Genomic DNA, 16074 nt, shown 5'->3' with positions numbered 1-16074 from the left:
CAGAGGAGGTCCCATGTTAGAACGAGAGCACAGAGATCATTCTAATTGCTCTCCCTGCTTTCACCATTGCAAATCTATAGCTACTGTCAACTCAGCAGCCAAAATGATCCTTTGAAACATAACTCTGATCATGTCACTACTCTGGCTTGAATACCTCGAACGTTTTCTCCCTCATACTAAAAGGCAGAATAAAAGCTCTCCCCAGCCTGCTCCACACCGTCTACCCCCTCTCTTTCTGATCTCATCTTCTACCCCTCCCTCCATCCCCCCCACAGAGCTATACTCACTCCCCCGTGGTCCCCTGAACACACTCTTCCTCCTCAGGGCCCCTGCATTTCCTATTTCTTCACATTGAAATGCTCTTAGCTTGTGATCACATGGCTTGATCTTTCAACTCCTTGAGGTTTTTGCTCAACTACAATTTTCTAAATGAGACCTTCTCCGACTACCTTTTTATTTATTTATTTATTTATTTATTTATTTATTTATTTATTTTTTGTGGTACGCGGGCCTCTCACTGTTGTGGCCTCTCCCGTTGGGGAGCACAGGCTCTGGACGCGCAGGCTCAGCGGCCATGGCTCACGGGCCCAGCCGCTCCACAGCATGTGGGATCCTCCCAGACCGGGGCACGAACCCGTGTCCCCTGCATCGGCAGGCGGACTCTCAATCACTTCGCCACCAGGGAAGGCCCGACTACCTTGTTAAAATCACAATCCCCTTCTGACTTCTCTTGGCATTCACTGAACACCTTCCACAGCACTTACAACCATCTGATGTATTATATTTCACTTACCATCTCTCTCTTCATGAGAACTGAGATCTCCGAGAGAAGGGCTTATTTTTGGTCTATTTTGTTTGCCACACAAATCTCGAGTGCCTAGAATGGTCCACAACACATATTAGGCACTAAATGAATTCTTGTTAAATAAATAGAAGAGAATAAATGAGTGAATGGTGTTCACAAAGACCACAAGGCACATTATAATACCATTCTTGACTATATTCTATTAGCAAACTGGAAAAACATGTATTTGAACTGTAAATGGGAAATATGATCTACAAACCTAGGTAAAAATAAAGACTAACCTTAAGGTAATTTTAAATTAAAAAGGACAGAAAGATCTCTCAAGAGCACATTTTAAAGTTGTTAAATGGCCAAACTGAGAGTTCACAGAAGAACAAAGACATAAGATGAACCATGCAGACACTGCGAATAGAAAGTGCTGCAAACAGAGCAACTAATAAAAGTTACCGACACAAAATGTCATGTTCGGAAAAATCGAGATTACAGTGTCATGACTTCATTGTTCCTGTCAATTGAGAAGTGTAGGAAATTAAGTAAAATTTAACCAGGAACACTAGCGAAGAGACTGATAAGAAGACAAGGGAATAATAGCTCCACAGTAATGACTCACACACACGTCAATTTGTGCTTGCTCTTTACCAGTTTCACATTAAAACATGATAGAGAAAGATAAGAGGGAAATCCTGCCACACAAGACCTCTATGAGCTTGTCCTATGAACATCAGAGAGATCAGAAGTCAGAGAGAAGAGTGATCCTTAAATAATTTTTGAATGATCATTAATTCCTCACACTGTCAGCCATGGAAAAGAAGGCAAATTAAAAAAGTGATCTGGGGCTGGGAAAACATTTGTGAAGAAGCATTATATCCCCAAATACTCATTGACTTGCTTTTTAACCATCTTTCCTTGGTACCTAAACCAGCCAAACTTTGTGAACTCGGCTTTCTCACCAGATAGAGTGTTCGTAAGTTCCTCTCTACTACTATCTTCTCCAAGTATAATTGAAAAAGGCAAAAAAAAAAAAAAAAAAAAAAGGAAAAGAATTCCAAGAGCTCGGCAGAGGGAACCATTCTTTTTATTTTGGCAGTGATGTGCAGCTCCTTGGCAGGCGGCACTATTAGTTAATGTCATTAGCACTTTGGAACTGTCTATGACTTTTGTCATGTGTTTAAGCTGATTAGCCCCCTGGGTGACTTTGGCTTTCAAGGCAGCATTTCCTCTGACAGCTTGATGAGGGTACAGATGTCTGGACAACAGATAAAGTTCTTAACCCTTATTTCTGATTTGGTTTCTGCTCAACTATTTTGATAGCACCTTCAGATTTATAAACAGAAGGCAATGGTTTGTAATGTTTTAAGATGCTCACTTACGGGCTAACCACTATTGGCTAAGGCAAATTTGCATCAACAGATGCACAGAAAAATGTGACTCTTCTTTCACATTCTAACTTCCTTCACATGCTAGACTGTGTAGATTCGACCTCTGCAATCTCAGATTGGCTCCAGCATTTTCATTGCCATTACTGCTACCTTTCTCCACCCTGTTTCTTATGCCTGAAAACAGAATTAGCCTTCCACCTCATTCTTCATGATATGAGCTCATTTTCAGATTTATATTCTACTGTTTCCATCCAAACGATCAATGCTCCATCCAGAGTGGAATAATTTCTAATTCCTGATTATACCCACTGCATTCCAGGCTCAGTGCTTTTGTTCATGATTAATCCACTTAATATATTTTTATATAATCCTTTGTTCAAAATCAGTTATTTAGCCACAGCTAGCCATTGTGATATATATTTTCTTTCATAATTTTAAATTTAACATATCAAGTCCTAGTTCTGTTTTTCAAGCACCTTTAATTATTCCTATATATGTTCTCCATCGCATTAACCTTGCACACTGCTAACAAAATTCATTTTCCTGAAGAACAAATCTTAACTGGCCATAAAATAAAATTCCAACCCACATTGATATAAGCTGTTATCACTATAATAAACCCCTTATTTTCATAATGATTGTGGTACTTGTGTTTTCCTGACTGAACTATGACTGATACAAATCTAAAATTTAAAAGCACAGATTCTTTGACTCAATTATTTTTTAATTTACCTATTACAAAAAATACCCATCCAGGTACACAAAGAAAATGGATAGCATTGTTCAATGTTTCACTGTAATCGCAAAAATTAGAAAACATTGAAATATCTATTAATAATGAAGTAGTTAAATGTATTTTGAAACTTTCTATGGAATGAATACTAGCAGCAGTTAAAAATATGTCTAGATCTAAATGGCAATCATCAATATGAAAAATTTATCAATATAAATTGCAAGTGAAAAATAAAAAGTTGCAAAAAACACATACCATGTAAATAATTCTTAATGAAAACAAATGCTTTGAAAAAATTCTGAAACAGTTTGCCATAAATGTTTACTTCTTGAGAATGATGTATGTTTGAGCAATGGAAATAAAAGGACACTTTCTTTTGTACTCACTTTACCTTTATTTGAATTATTTGTTTGAACTATTTCAGAGAAAATTATTTAAGTGCTGTGCATTTATTTTAAACAGTATATAAGAAGGCAAATGTCGGGCTTCCCTGGTGGCCCAGTGGTTGAGAGTCCACCTGCTGATGCAGGGGACAAGAGTTCGTGCCCCGGTCCGGGAAGATCCCACATGCCGCGGAGCGGCTGGGGCCGTGAGCCATGGCCGCTGAGCCTGCGCGTCCAGAGCCTGTGCTCCGCAACGGGAGAGGCAAAAGAAGACAAATGTCTGGCCTCACAGTGGATGAAAAATGGAGACCTGTTGTGTTATTTATGTTTGTTTTTTTGTTACTAAACAACCACATCAGAGCCAACAGCTTATTGGAATTATCTAGAATGCTAATTTAATTTTATAGGGCACTGGCAAAAACAGAAAGATCCTCTCAAGCAGCACTGGTCATCCTGTGTAGGGTATAATCTTCCATTTTGGGTACCACATTTCATGAGGAAAATTAATAACCAGAGTGGCTCTGAAGTGGAATAATCAATGTGGTAGTTAATTTTACATATCAACTTGACTGGACTAATGGATGCCCAGATAGGTGGTAAAATATTATTTCTGGGTATATCTGTGAGGGTGTTTCCAAAGGAACTTAGTATTTGAATTGTTAGACTAAGTAGAAAAGATCCTATTCACCAATGCAACTGGGCTTCATCCAGTCCACTTAGGTTCTGAATAGGAAACAAAAGGCAGAGGAAGGGCAAATTTGCTCTCTGCTTAAGCTAGACCATCCATCTTCTCCTGCTCTCAGATATTCCTGGTTCTTAGGCCATTGGACTCAGATTGGGACATACACAATTGGCCTTCTTGGTTCTCAGGCCTTCAGATTTGGACCAGAGCTATGACTCCACTTTTCCTGGGCCTCCAGCTTGCAGACAGCAGATGGTGGAACTTCTCTGCCTCCATAACTGTGTACCAATCCCTCATAATAAATATCTTTCTGCATATCTCTACATATGTATCTTACTGGTCTGTTTCTCTAGAGAACCCTGACTAATACAATGAGGATATAGAACCCATGGGATATGAAAAACTTTAAGCTCTGAGAATATTTACACTGAACAAGAGAAGGTTCTATCATTTAAGATGTGTTTAGCTAGAAAGCATCAGACTACTTGCCTAAACAAACTTCCAATATATCAATAACAAGATAGCCCCTGGTAGTCATTTTCAGGATGAGATACTTCGCCAGATCTCTATGATTGTTTTAAATTTTCCACTCATGGTTGCAAAATGACCCCAAGAATCATATGCTTTCATGGAAATACTGAAGGCCAAGAAGAGGGGGAGGGGTCATTTTTCCACGTTCACTGGTTAAGTATAGTCAAACAGAACCTCTGCCTGTTCACACATCAGCCACACAGGAGAAAATGGCCACATGATGATACCATGTGAACTGAAAGCCTGTAGAATTTATTCCAACTCTAAGATTCTAGGTTGTCCAAGTACCTCCATAAATCTACTAATCAACATAGGAGAAGCAGCCATCCAGCACTGTTAGAGAAGTAGAGAACAGTCTTATTTTTATTTCCTTTTTTTTCAGTTTTTTAAATTGAAGTATAGTTGATTTACAATGTTGTGTTAGTTTCAGGTGTACAGTAAAGTGATTCAAATATATATTAATATGTATATAGTATAGTATATATAAGTAAATTTTTTCAGATTCTTCTCCCACATAGGTTATTACAAAATACTGATTATAGTTCCCTGTGCTATACAGTAGGTCCTTGTTGGTTATCTATTTTATATACAGTAGTGTGTATTTGTTCATTCCAAACTCCTAATTTATCCCTCCCCCACCTTTCCCCATTGGTAATCATAAGGTTGTTTTCTATGTCTGTGTGTCTATTTCTGTTGACCTTATTTTTAAAGAACCAAAATCCAAAACTTGAAAACAGTTTATCTAGCCAGTAAAAAGAAAAAATAGCAGTTTTCTTAAAAAAAAAAAAAACCCAAAATATTATACCTTATTTACTAAGCACCTGAAATAGCAGTGGTGTCACATTCAGGGCAGAGAAAAAATAATCATTTTATACAGTTATAAATGTCATTTAGAAATCAGAAAATTGCTAAAGTTTTCCCATGTAAATTTTTTAATAAACCAATCTAAATGTACTATTATTGTGCCTTGAGATATAAAGCACATCCTCATAGGAACATTTTTAATTATTATTTTAGAGTCTTATCTTTAAATTCAGTACCATATTCCAAGATTCTGTTATTTCTCCACATGTTCAGTCAATTTTTTCTGTCACCATTATCTACTAAGCCTCCTCACTATGTGAAACTCATCATTATTTCCAATTCACATCCCTGAGAAGATGGATTTAGGAGCTAGGTAGTGATTATACCATAGTAATTTATAAAGGTCTTTTTAGAATTGGTCCATTTTACATGTGCTAATGACCAGCCCACTGAGTTTTACTTTATCCACTATTACTAAACCTGCAGAGATGTTTCCCAGGGTTTCAGCCTCAATAACAATGGAAAAGCAGATGGAAGGACCCATTTATAAAACCTCAACATCTAGTTTATTTACTAAGCAGTAAGTACAGGCCATTATATTGACTCAGTTTCTTTCACTTTACCAAACACCTAAGGCTATTGAATAATTTCTTCATTATTTGCTTATTAATTTTAAATCTAAGTACTAGATTTATGTTGCACTATCATCACCTTTTAAATCTAAAATGCTGTGTTTATATCTCTTTATCTCCTCTCTTGACATATGCCTTATCTATCAGCTATAAATTGTCATTTGATTTCTAATACATACTTTATGATGTTTGACCAGCTTTCTGCTAAAAATGAACACTTCCATCTCTCAGATATTAACATTAATCAACAGCTAGCCAATGACAATGGGCTTGATTTTTTTAAAGGATTAATACTCTTTAATTACATTAGTAGATTTTATTCAGTTATATATATATTTTTTCAGATTATATTCCATTATAGTTTGTTACAAGATATTGAATATAATTTCCTATGCTATATTGTAAATCTTTTTTGTTTATCTATTTTATGTATTGTAGTTTGCTTCTATTAATCCCATACTCCTAAGTTATCACTCCCCACCTCCATTTCCCTTTTGATAAATATAAGTCTGCTTTCTATGTCTGTGAGTTTGTTTCTGTTTTGTATATAGATTCATTTGTAATATTTTCTAGATTTCATATATAAGCGATATCATATGATAGTTGTCTTTCTCTGTCTAACTTACTTCACTTAGTATGATAACCTCTAAGTCTATGTTGTTGCCAAAAGAAGCATATCATTCTTTTTTATGGCTGAGTAATATTCCATTGTATATACAAACCACATCTTCTTAAGCCAATCTACAGATTTAGTGTGATCCCTATCAAAATATCCATGACATTTTTCACAGAACTTGAACAAATTAATCCTAAAATTTATATAGAACCATAAAAGACTTAGGATTGCCAAAGCAATCCTGAGGAAAAAGAAGCTGTAACCCTTCCAGACTTCAGACAATACTGCAAAGCTACAGTAGCCAAAACAGTGTGATATTGGCACAAAAACAGACATATAGGTCACTGGAACAGAAATACCCACACTTTTGGTCAATTAATCTATGACAAAAGAGGCAAGAATATACAATGAAGAAAAGGAAGTCTTCAGCAAGTGGTGTTGGGAAAGCTGGTCAGCTAACTGTAAATCAGTAAGAATTAGAACACTCCCTCACAACATATACAGAAATAAATTCAAAACGGTTTAAAACCTAAATATAAGACATGACACCGTAAAACTGTAATTCAAAAAGACACACCATCAAAATGACTAGGAAACTCCAAATAGAAAATACATAACTTCATAAAAATATATGTATCCCATTTTTTAAAAATCATCATGAAGCTATGATTCTGCATGCTGTGTGTGGTTCATTAAAAGTACATCCTACATTTTAAAGAGAGCTTTCAATAAAGCTAAGATGTAGATACTGAAAATTCTGAAAATTAGCTTTTTTAGCCAGACACTTTCTTTTTTTTTTTTAAAGAAGATGTTGGGGGTAGGAGTTTATTAATTAATTTATTTATTTTTGCTGTGTTGGGTCTTCATTTCTGTATGAAGGCCCTCCCCAGTTGTGGCAAGCGGGGTCCACTCTTCATCGCGGTGCATGGGCCTCTCACTATTGTGGCCTCTCTTGTTGAGGAGCACAGGCTCCAGACACACAGGCTTAGTAGTTGTGGCTCACAGGCCTAGTTGCTCCACGGCATGTGGAATCCTCCCAGACCAGGGCTCGAACCTGCATCCCCTGCATTAGCAGGCAGACTCCCAACCACTGTGCCACCAGGGAAGCCCAGCCAGACACTTTCGATAGCTGAGCTGGGAGAGCTAACAAGAGTGTTACCCTCTACAATTTCAGAGATAGAGGACACAGAGCCATAAAATAGTTTGCTTTTTCACTGGAATATCTATATTTTGAAAACAATCAAAGCACGTGGAGGTTTATATAGCTCCAATATTAAACCACCTATAAAAAGGATTAAGAGTGAAAATTAAGTATGTTAAACTAACTTTCTAGTCTTGTTGAAATGTAGTCAATTAATTAAGGGAGGTAATTCATAAATCTGCATGCTTTTTTCTTAAAAACTGAAACCCAACACTTAAAGAGTCAGCAAGACAAAGATTCTCATCTGAATGACTGAAACACATGACACACACACAAATATATACACATACATGCACGCACACACTCATACACCTCTGTTGAGCAAGTGGAAATGCATTAATATGGTTCCTTAAATTTCCATCATATAGTCATTATCAAGAACCAGTTGGTCATTATTACTTACAATGTCACTTAAAAATGCATAAGATAATCTTGTTTAATTAATTTTTAAATAAAACCAATTATAAATAAAGTCATATATGTTGGGGTAAAATCCCAAACTAGAATAATCCTCCAATTTCTCCTTTGAGGGTGATTACTCTCATTATCTACCACAAATAAAACTATGGTGATAAATAATGAGAGTAACAATATACTTTTTAATTCAGAACTTTTTTGCAAGGACTTCCCTGGTGGTGCAATGGTTAAGAATCTGCCTGCCAGTTCAGGGGACACAGGTTGAGCTGTGATCCGGGAAGATCCCACATGCTGCTGAGCGACTAAGCCCGTGCGCCACAACTACTGAGCTTGCACACCACAGCTACTGAAGCCTGCATGCCTAGGGCCCGTGCTCCACAACAAGAGAAGCCACCGATGAGAAGCCCGTGCACCACAATGAAGAGTAGCCCCCCGCTAGCTCACCGCAACTAGAGAATGCCCACGCACAGCAACGAAGACCCAACACAGCCAAAAATATTTTTTTTTTTTAAGGAATGTTTTTGCTTTATGGACTCCCTATTTCTTTTTGTTTTTTTCTTTTTCATCCTGAAGTCCAAGAGTGTAATGAATAGTATGATGATTTATACGTACAAATAGCTGGAATGGTATGCTTAATAAATCAAAAAAAAACATCTAGGGCTTCCCTGGTGGCACAGTGGTTGAGAATCTGCCTGCTAATGCAGGGGACACGGGTTCGAGCCCTGGTCTGGGAGGATCCCACATGCCACGGAGCAACTAGGCACGTGAGTCACAACTACTGAGCCTGAGCGTCTGGAGCCTGTGCTCCACAACAAGAGAGGCCGCCATAGTGAGAGGCCCGCGTACCTCAATGAAGAGTAGCCCTCGCTTGCCACAACTAGAGAAAACCCTCGCACAGAAACGAAGATACAACACAGCAAAAATAAATAAATTAATTAATAAACTCCTACCCCCAACATCTTCTAAAAAAAAAATCATCTAAATATGGTCAATATCATTAAAATTATAGAACCAAATATGTCTCAGGAGGAGAAAACTCATCATTCAAAATGCATAGTGAGTAAAGTGATTTTGACTTTCAAAACAAACACATTTCATTCAGCATATAAAATTTAAGTTGGTGATTCTTATCTAATACAGTTAGGAGAATTTTAATTTGTATTTTAAAATGAATTGTACTTGCAAACAAGATTGTAAATTAAAGTCTTGAACATCATAACTGTCTTTTAAATTGTCAGAAATAGGCTTGAGAATTACCCAAATTAATGTGCAACAATTACTTTTATGATAGGTTTTGATCAATTGTACAGCATATTTTCCCAAAATTATCAGTCATAAAGAAAAACCTTCAACAAAGATGAAACCTAAAAATAGTTTATTGCATTCACATTTACTCAGAATCTTAAAAAGATGCTCATTTATGTTTTTTGTTCCTCTATTTCAGATGATTTTCTTGACCTCATTTCCTATATTATCTCTAAAGCAATATACCGGAACATTTCTTGATGTTTGACTTAATTTTTGCAACACAAAACTTTTAATGTGGAACCAAGATAGGTAATTATCTTAAAAATATATTTGCATTTATTTGCCAAAATTCATTTTTCAGAAGTGCTTTGTTGTTGCAAACGATAGCCGGTTGGAATACTGTCTCCTTTTAATTAAAGAGCAGTCTGATTTCTGTGAGATTTTATAATTAGCAGAAGCAAAATAAAACTATGTCTCAAACCTTTCTCAGTCAAACTGTAGCAAACACCTAAAACTTTGAAAGATTAAAAATTGTGCCCAAGGAAGAAGGAATCAGTTTTGTAGAGCCTAAAATTTATACAATTGGGGTTGGGGTGGGCTCTAATAAATACAATATTACAGACACGGAATTAGGCCAAGGAAGGAGCTAGTAAGGAGCCCTACAGTTTCCTATTTATTAACTTCATGGCACACTCACTCTGACTATTCACTAAAAGCATATCTATATACTTATTTTAAACTGGTAAAATCACCTAATCCATATTAAATCTTCTATCACATTTCAACAGATTGAAAATTAAGGATTAAAACCAATTCCAATGTGGAAAACAGGTCAAGTGCTGCCAGAGATAAATATCATGCTGAAAAATAAATCTTTATTATGAACAAAAAAATCACTGAGCATTAAGGTAAAACCTGATCATTACAGAAATCTAACCATCACCTCCCCCTTTGGAATCCTTAGGTTCCGAGAGACCTAATGGCAACTTATTTGTTGTTGTTTGTTTTCTTTTAAATCTAACCAAAGAAATTAAACTCTAATGGCCCCTCCAAGTGTCAAAAAAATGTATGATAATACAGTGAAATCTGAGGTTACACAAGTGTTGAGGAGAAAGAAAAAAGTCTTGTTTTGGAGCTAAACTTACAGTTAAATTATGACTCTGGGGCTTCCCTGGTGGCGCAGTGGTTGAGAGTCCGCCTGCCGATGCAGGGGACACGGGTTCGTGCCCCGATTCCGGAAGATCCCACATGCCGCGGAGCGGCTGGGCCCGTGAGCCATGGCCGCGGAGCCTGTGTGTCCGGAGCCTGTGCTCCGCAACGGGAGAGGCCACAGCAGTGAGAGGCCCGCGTACAGCAAAAATTATGACTCTGTCTCTTACTGCCTCTGGAACCTGAGGATATAATTTAATCTTCCTTAGATTGAGTTTTCTCATCTGTAGAAGGCAGACCATAACGCTTACCCTAAAGCAGTGCTGCAGAAATTAGAGCTAATGTATGCAAAATGTTAACCTGTAGGAGATTAAGGAAACAGTAGTTTCTCACCCTGTAATTGTCAGTAATAGTATCCTCTAACCCTGTCTATAGGTAGTTTCACTTTGACCATATGTTTATGCACAACTGACCAAAGCAACTAAAGATATGACTCACTCTTGCTATTAGTATTATAAAGCTATGGACAAGTTGTGTGTGGCTATGATTTTGTCCATGATTCAAATCAATCCAGCTAGACAGGTTAACCCCAAAATCACATTCAAGTGAAAGCTGAAATTCTACTCAAACATTTGCCATATTCTAGAACAAACCAGAGAGATTGGTGACTTCTGTTTAAGATGCAGAAAGCTGAAAAGTGCATTGCTTCTACTGTTATAACAAAAATAACCAAAAACTCAGGTAATCAACAAATCCACAACTTTCTTGAACCCATCAGAGAGCTGTGGTCTCAGAACAAACAACTGACCTGAAATCTAAGGAGAAAAGTTGCCTCCAAGAAGAAACAGTATAGGAACACTTGTTTACCCAGGAGACAATCTACCTGTTGACAAAGAAGATGGTAAGAAGAATTAAGGTAAAATTGTTAACCCATTTCTAAAGGCCAACTGTAGGCAGGAATGAGAATACAGAATCCCTGGGGGCCAAAACACAAGGGAGAGTTCACATCAGTTCAAAGATTCTTCAAAGACTTCAAATGATGCTTACAAGGAAGACTGGGTAGCAATGACAAGGCCTGAGAAAACCTCCTTCACTGTGAGGGTGTTAAAGAAGATAACAGTAGTGCTGTAGAAAAAGCACAAAGTCCTTCCCCAGACTCTTTTCATCTATCTCTCCTATGGAAAAAGACTTAGACATCTGGGTTTAGCGCAGTAAAGCCTGTTGCCTTTAGAGCTGAAGAACCACTGCAGCTGGGGAAAGGAAACAAAAAAATAACCTTCTAATCCTGGGGCTGTGTGTGTCCTTGGACAATACCATGAGATATCTAAGCAGGCTTTTTTGTTGTTGCTGTAGAAATTCACAAGATGATTTTTAAAAGCAAATAAACTAAATTAGCCAAAAAACTTTAAAAAACAAAACAAAATTTGAGGTTTACAATAACTGATTTCTAACTGTATAACAGCAGTCAGAATAGTTTTGTGTTAGAATAAAGATAAACCTATGGACCAATGGAATTGAATGGAGAGTTCAGAAATAAAAATAGATTTACACATACATGTTCAATTAATTATCAGTAAACGTGCAAGGAATTCAATGGAGAAGGAATAGTTTTTTCAATATATGGTGATGGAAAAATAGCCTATCCATAGGCAAAACAATATAGAACCTTCATTTAAGCATCTTACCTTATATAAAAAATCAAATAAAAATTGATTCATAGAAAAGACCCATTAAAGAACAGATTGATAAATTGAACTTCATCAAACTTTAAAACATCTGCTCTTCAAAAGACAAGGTTAAACAATAAAAAGACAGGCCATAAACTAGAGAAAATATTTGCAGACCACTGATAAAAACTGATAAAGGGCTTATATCCAAAATAGATTAAGAACTCTTAAAAGTCAATAATAAGAAACAAAATGGGTAAAAAATTTGAATAGAAATTTCACCGAAGAAGATATAAGGATGTGAAATAAGCACTTTAAATGACGCTCAATATCATTAGTAAATAGAAAAAGGCAAATTAAAACCAAACTGTGGGTTTCCCTGGTGGCACAGTGGTTGAGAGTCCGCCTGCCGATGCAGGGGACACGGGTTCTTGCCCTGGTCCAGGAAAATCCCACATGCCGTGGAGCGGCTAGGCCCGCGAGCCATGGCCGCTAAGCCTGCGTGTCCGGAGCCTGTGCTCCGCAGCGGGAGAGGCCACAGCAGTGAGAGGCCCGCGTACCGCAAAAAGGGGAAAAAAAAAAACAAACTGTGATACCACTACACTCATATTATAATGGCTAAACTATAATAGATATAAAGTGCTGGTGAGGATGCAGAGCCACTAGAACTCTCATATCTTTCTGGTAGGAATGCAATAATGGTGAATCACTTTTGAAAATATTTTGGTAGTTTCTTATAAAATGAAGCATACATTTACCATATGACCCAGCAATCTTACTCCTTGGTATTTACCCAAGTGAAATGAAAACATTTTCACAAAAAACCTTATACATAATGGAGTGGATGGGCAGAATAGTCAAGAAGGTACCAGTCACATCAAGCACCCAGGTCCTGGATGCCTCCATGGACATGAGATCCCTCTTGCCCATCCAGAAACATCCAGTGCCCTTGCCTGGGGAAAGCCCTTCTGTCTCTGGAAGAAGCACCAACAAGAACTAGTAGGAGTCCCAGTGGCAATAAATAAACCAAGCAGACCAAAACAACGTGTCAAAGGCTCTATAAATTACACCGTCTTTGGAAACACAGCCCACAATAGGCCAGGACTTAACATGTTAAATACAACAGGGTAACTGCCTGTTAAAAGATTTAAATAGGACCCCAAGTCATTGTCAAAATATTGGTTGTGCTACTGTACTATAGTTTTTCAAAATGTTACTATTAGGGAAAACTCAAAGTCTCTTCATTATTTCCTACAAATTCATGTGAATTTAATAATATCTCAAAACAATTAAAATACAAAAAGAAAATCTATACATAAATGTTTTTATAGCAAATTTATTTGTAATTGTCCTAAACTACATCCAACCCAAATGACCCTCCCCCGGAGAATGGATAAAATAATGGTGGTACATTTATACAATGGGAAACCAATAAACAATAAGAAGGAAAGAACTACCAATACACACAATAACATTTTAAAATCACAAATGCATTATGCTGAGTGAAATAAGCAAGACTCAAAAAGCTACATATTCTATAATTCCACCTATATAACGTCCTTTCAGAAGCAAAACTATGGGGGAATAAAATCCAAAGATGGGCATGGGAGTAGCAGTTGACTCTTAAGGGCATGATAGAATTTGGGGGGATAGAACTTTATTTTATTTCCTATCTTTTCCTTTTTTAATTTTATTTAATTTTATTTTTTTTTAACTTTCTGAACTGTTTGCTATAAGGATAGATTTTGTTGTATGTAAACTTTACCTTAACTAAAGAAAATGGAACAAAGAAGCCACATTAGTTTCCCCTGAATATGCAATACTGATTGTGATCATAAAATGTGGTCCCATTATGAAGCCTATAAAAACATTAAAAGTGCAATTGTAGCATTCTTTAAAATCACCCACAAACCTGCCATCCCAGGATGTTACATTCTTTCATTTTTTCATGTATCACCTATGTTTACTATAATTCTTTAACTGAATTCAACATATACTCTGCTTTTCCCACATAGAAATAAGCATTTTTCAATACAAATATATTCAATATTTATAATCATCATTTTCCATCTGTACATTATTCCATCTATTTAAATTATAATTGACTTAACCTTTCCTCGGTAGTGGACATTTGGGCTGCATTAAATTTTGTTTAGTATTATAAGCAAAAATCCATTGAACATCTTGATATACATAACCAAATTTTCTTTAGATTTTTTTACCCTCAGGGTAAATGTCAGTGCATGGAATTATATCCATAAGCACTTAATTTTTCTTCATGAATGTTGCCCATTTTTCATAAAAAGATTTTTACTTATTTTTCCATCCACAGTGGAAATTGAACAATTTTATAATCTCTCATATTCATTGGGGTATATAGATGTTTTATATATAGAGATGACACATTATATATTTTATATAGCATAGATTTATGTATAGCATTTTAAACTTAATATGTATGAAATGGGGTATTTTGCTTTCATTTTCATTTTTCTTATGTATTACTGATCAAATTATGTCAAAAGTTTGCTTCAAACTTTTATCCATTTGAGGTATAGTCTATCGATGGCCTTTGTCCATATACATTTTTAATATATAAGCATAGCAATTTTGCCATGAATCAGTAGTCTTTCCCTAAATGTTCCCTTCTGGGTTTTGGTCAAATTACACTGGGAAACTCTACTAAGTAAAATTAAGCTAAAGGCCATGTGTTGTTCATCAGTTACTTGCATAGTGACTGCCATATACCAGATGCTCAAAAAATATTTGTTGAAAAGAAGGAAGGAAGGAGGGGAGGAAAGAAGATAGGAAAGAAGGAAGGAAAGAAGGACTCAAGGAGAAAGCAATTATAAACAAGTACCAATCATCTTAACAGGCAGGTCTGGGAGAAGTCTTTCTGAGATAAGCCCTAACACTGAAAATTATGTGGTCCTTATTCTCTCATGAGTCCCCTTGGCCTGAATCCCATAATATTTCTATTATGTAGCTACAACTGTATTGCTGCTTTTCTCTGCTTCAGAGGAACAATTACAAAGAGAAGCACAGACTTAATATAAATTACTGACCTCAGTAAATTTTCATTCTAACAGTGAAATATATACAAAAGTGTTTCTCAGCCAACAATATCAATAAAATGAGGCAGATAATTTGGAACTGAAGAATGAAAAAGTAGTACCCACCTTCAAATATATTGCTGATACAGATGGAGGAGTAAAGTCACATTGAGCAGGTGGCCATAGTCACAAAACTTCCTCTAGCTTACCATATGTTGCTGATTTGAGCTTTCTTTTCATTAGAGGAATTAGGATGCCATATTTTCACCCTTTTAAATGTTGACCTACTCAACTTTAAAATGTATTTTTTCTGGTAAGGTGAGCATGAAGTGTCATCTCTAACTGGAATACTACATTTCTATTCAGCAAAAAGTAACAACTCCAGGTATTTGGCTTTCGGGGTTTTCACTGTTTATTTTGTAGAGAGGAAAAAGTGCTAAAAGTAGGGGAGGTTTGCTACTAGACCCAAAATGCTCAGTTTTGCTGCATTTTGTGTTTTAACTTCCACTCTCTTGCCATTATACTGTATATGATACCATTCTTATTCAGATGAGACATTTTTGTTTGCCAAGTGAGATGACAAATCTAACAATACATTTCCGGCAGAAGGGTGAAAATAGTGAGAAAGCTATCTTTGATAAAGAGTAGCAAAATCACAGATTAGTGGTCACATGTGAGAACTGTACTACACAGAAACATCTTCTCCCACCCCACCTCCAGAAGAATAGCTCCTGGGATATTGGTGGTCCATATTGAGTGCTCAGAGCCAATTCT

Source organism: Mesoplodon mirus (genome assembly GCF_964341445.2).
Source record: "Mesoplodon mirus genome assembly, chromosome: 6".
NCBI classification, from domain to species: Eukaryota; Metazoa; Chordata; class Mammalia; order Artiodactyla; family Ziphiidae; genus Mesoplodon; species Mesoplodon mirus.
The sequence above is the reverse complement of the archived record's forward strand: the minus strand, read 5'-3'. Positions refer to the sequence as shown.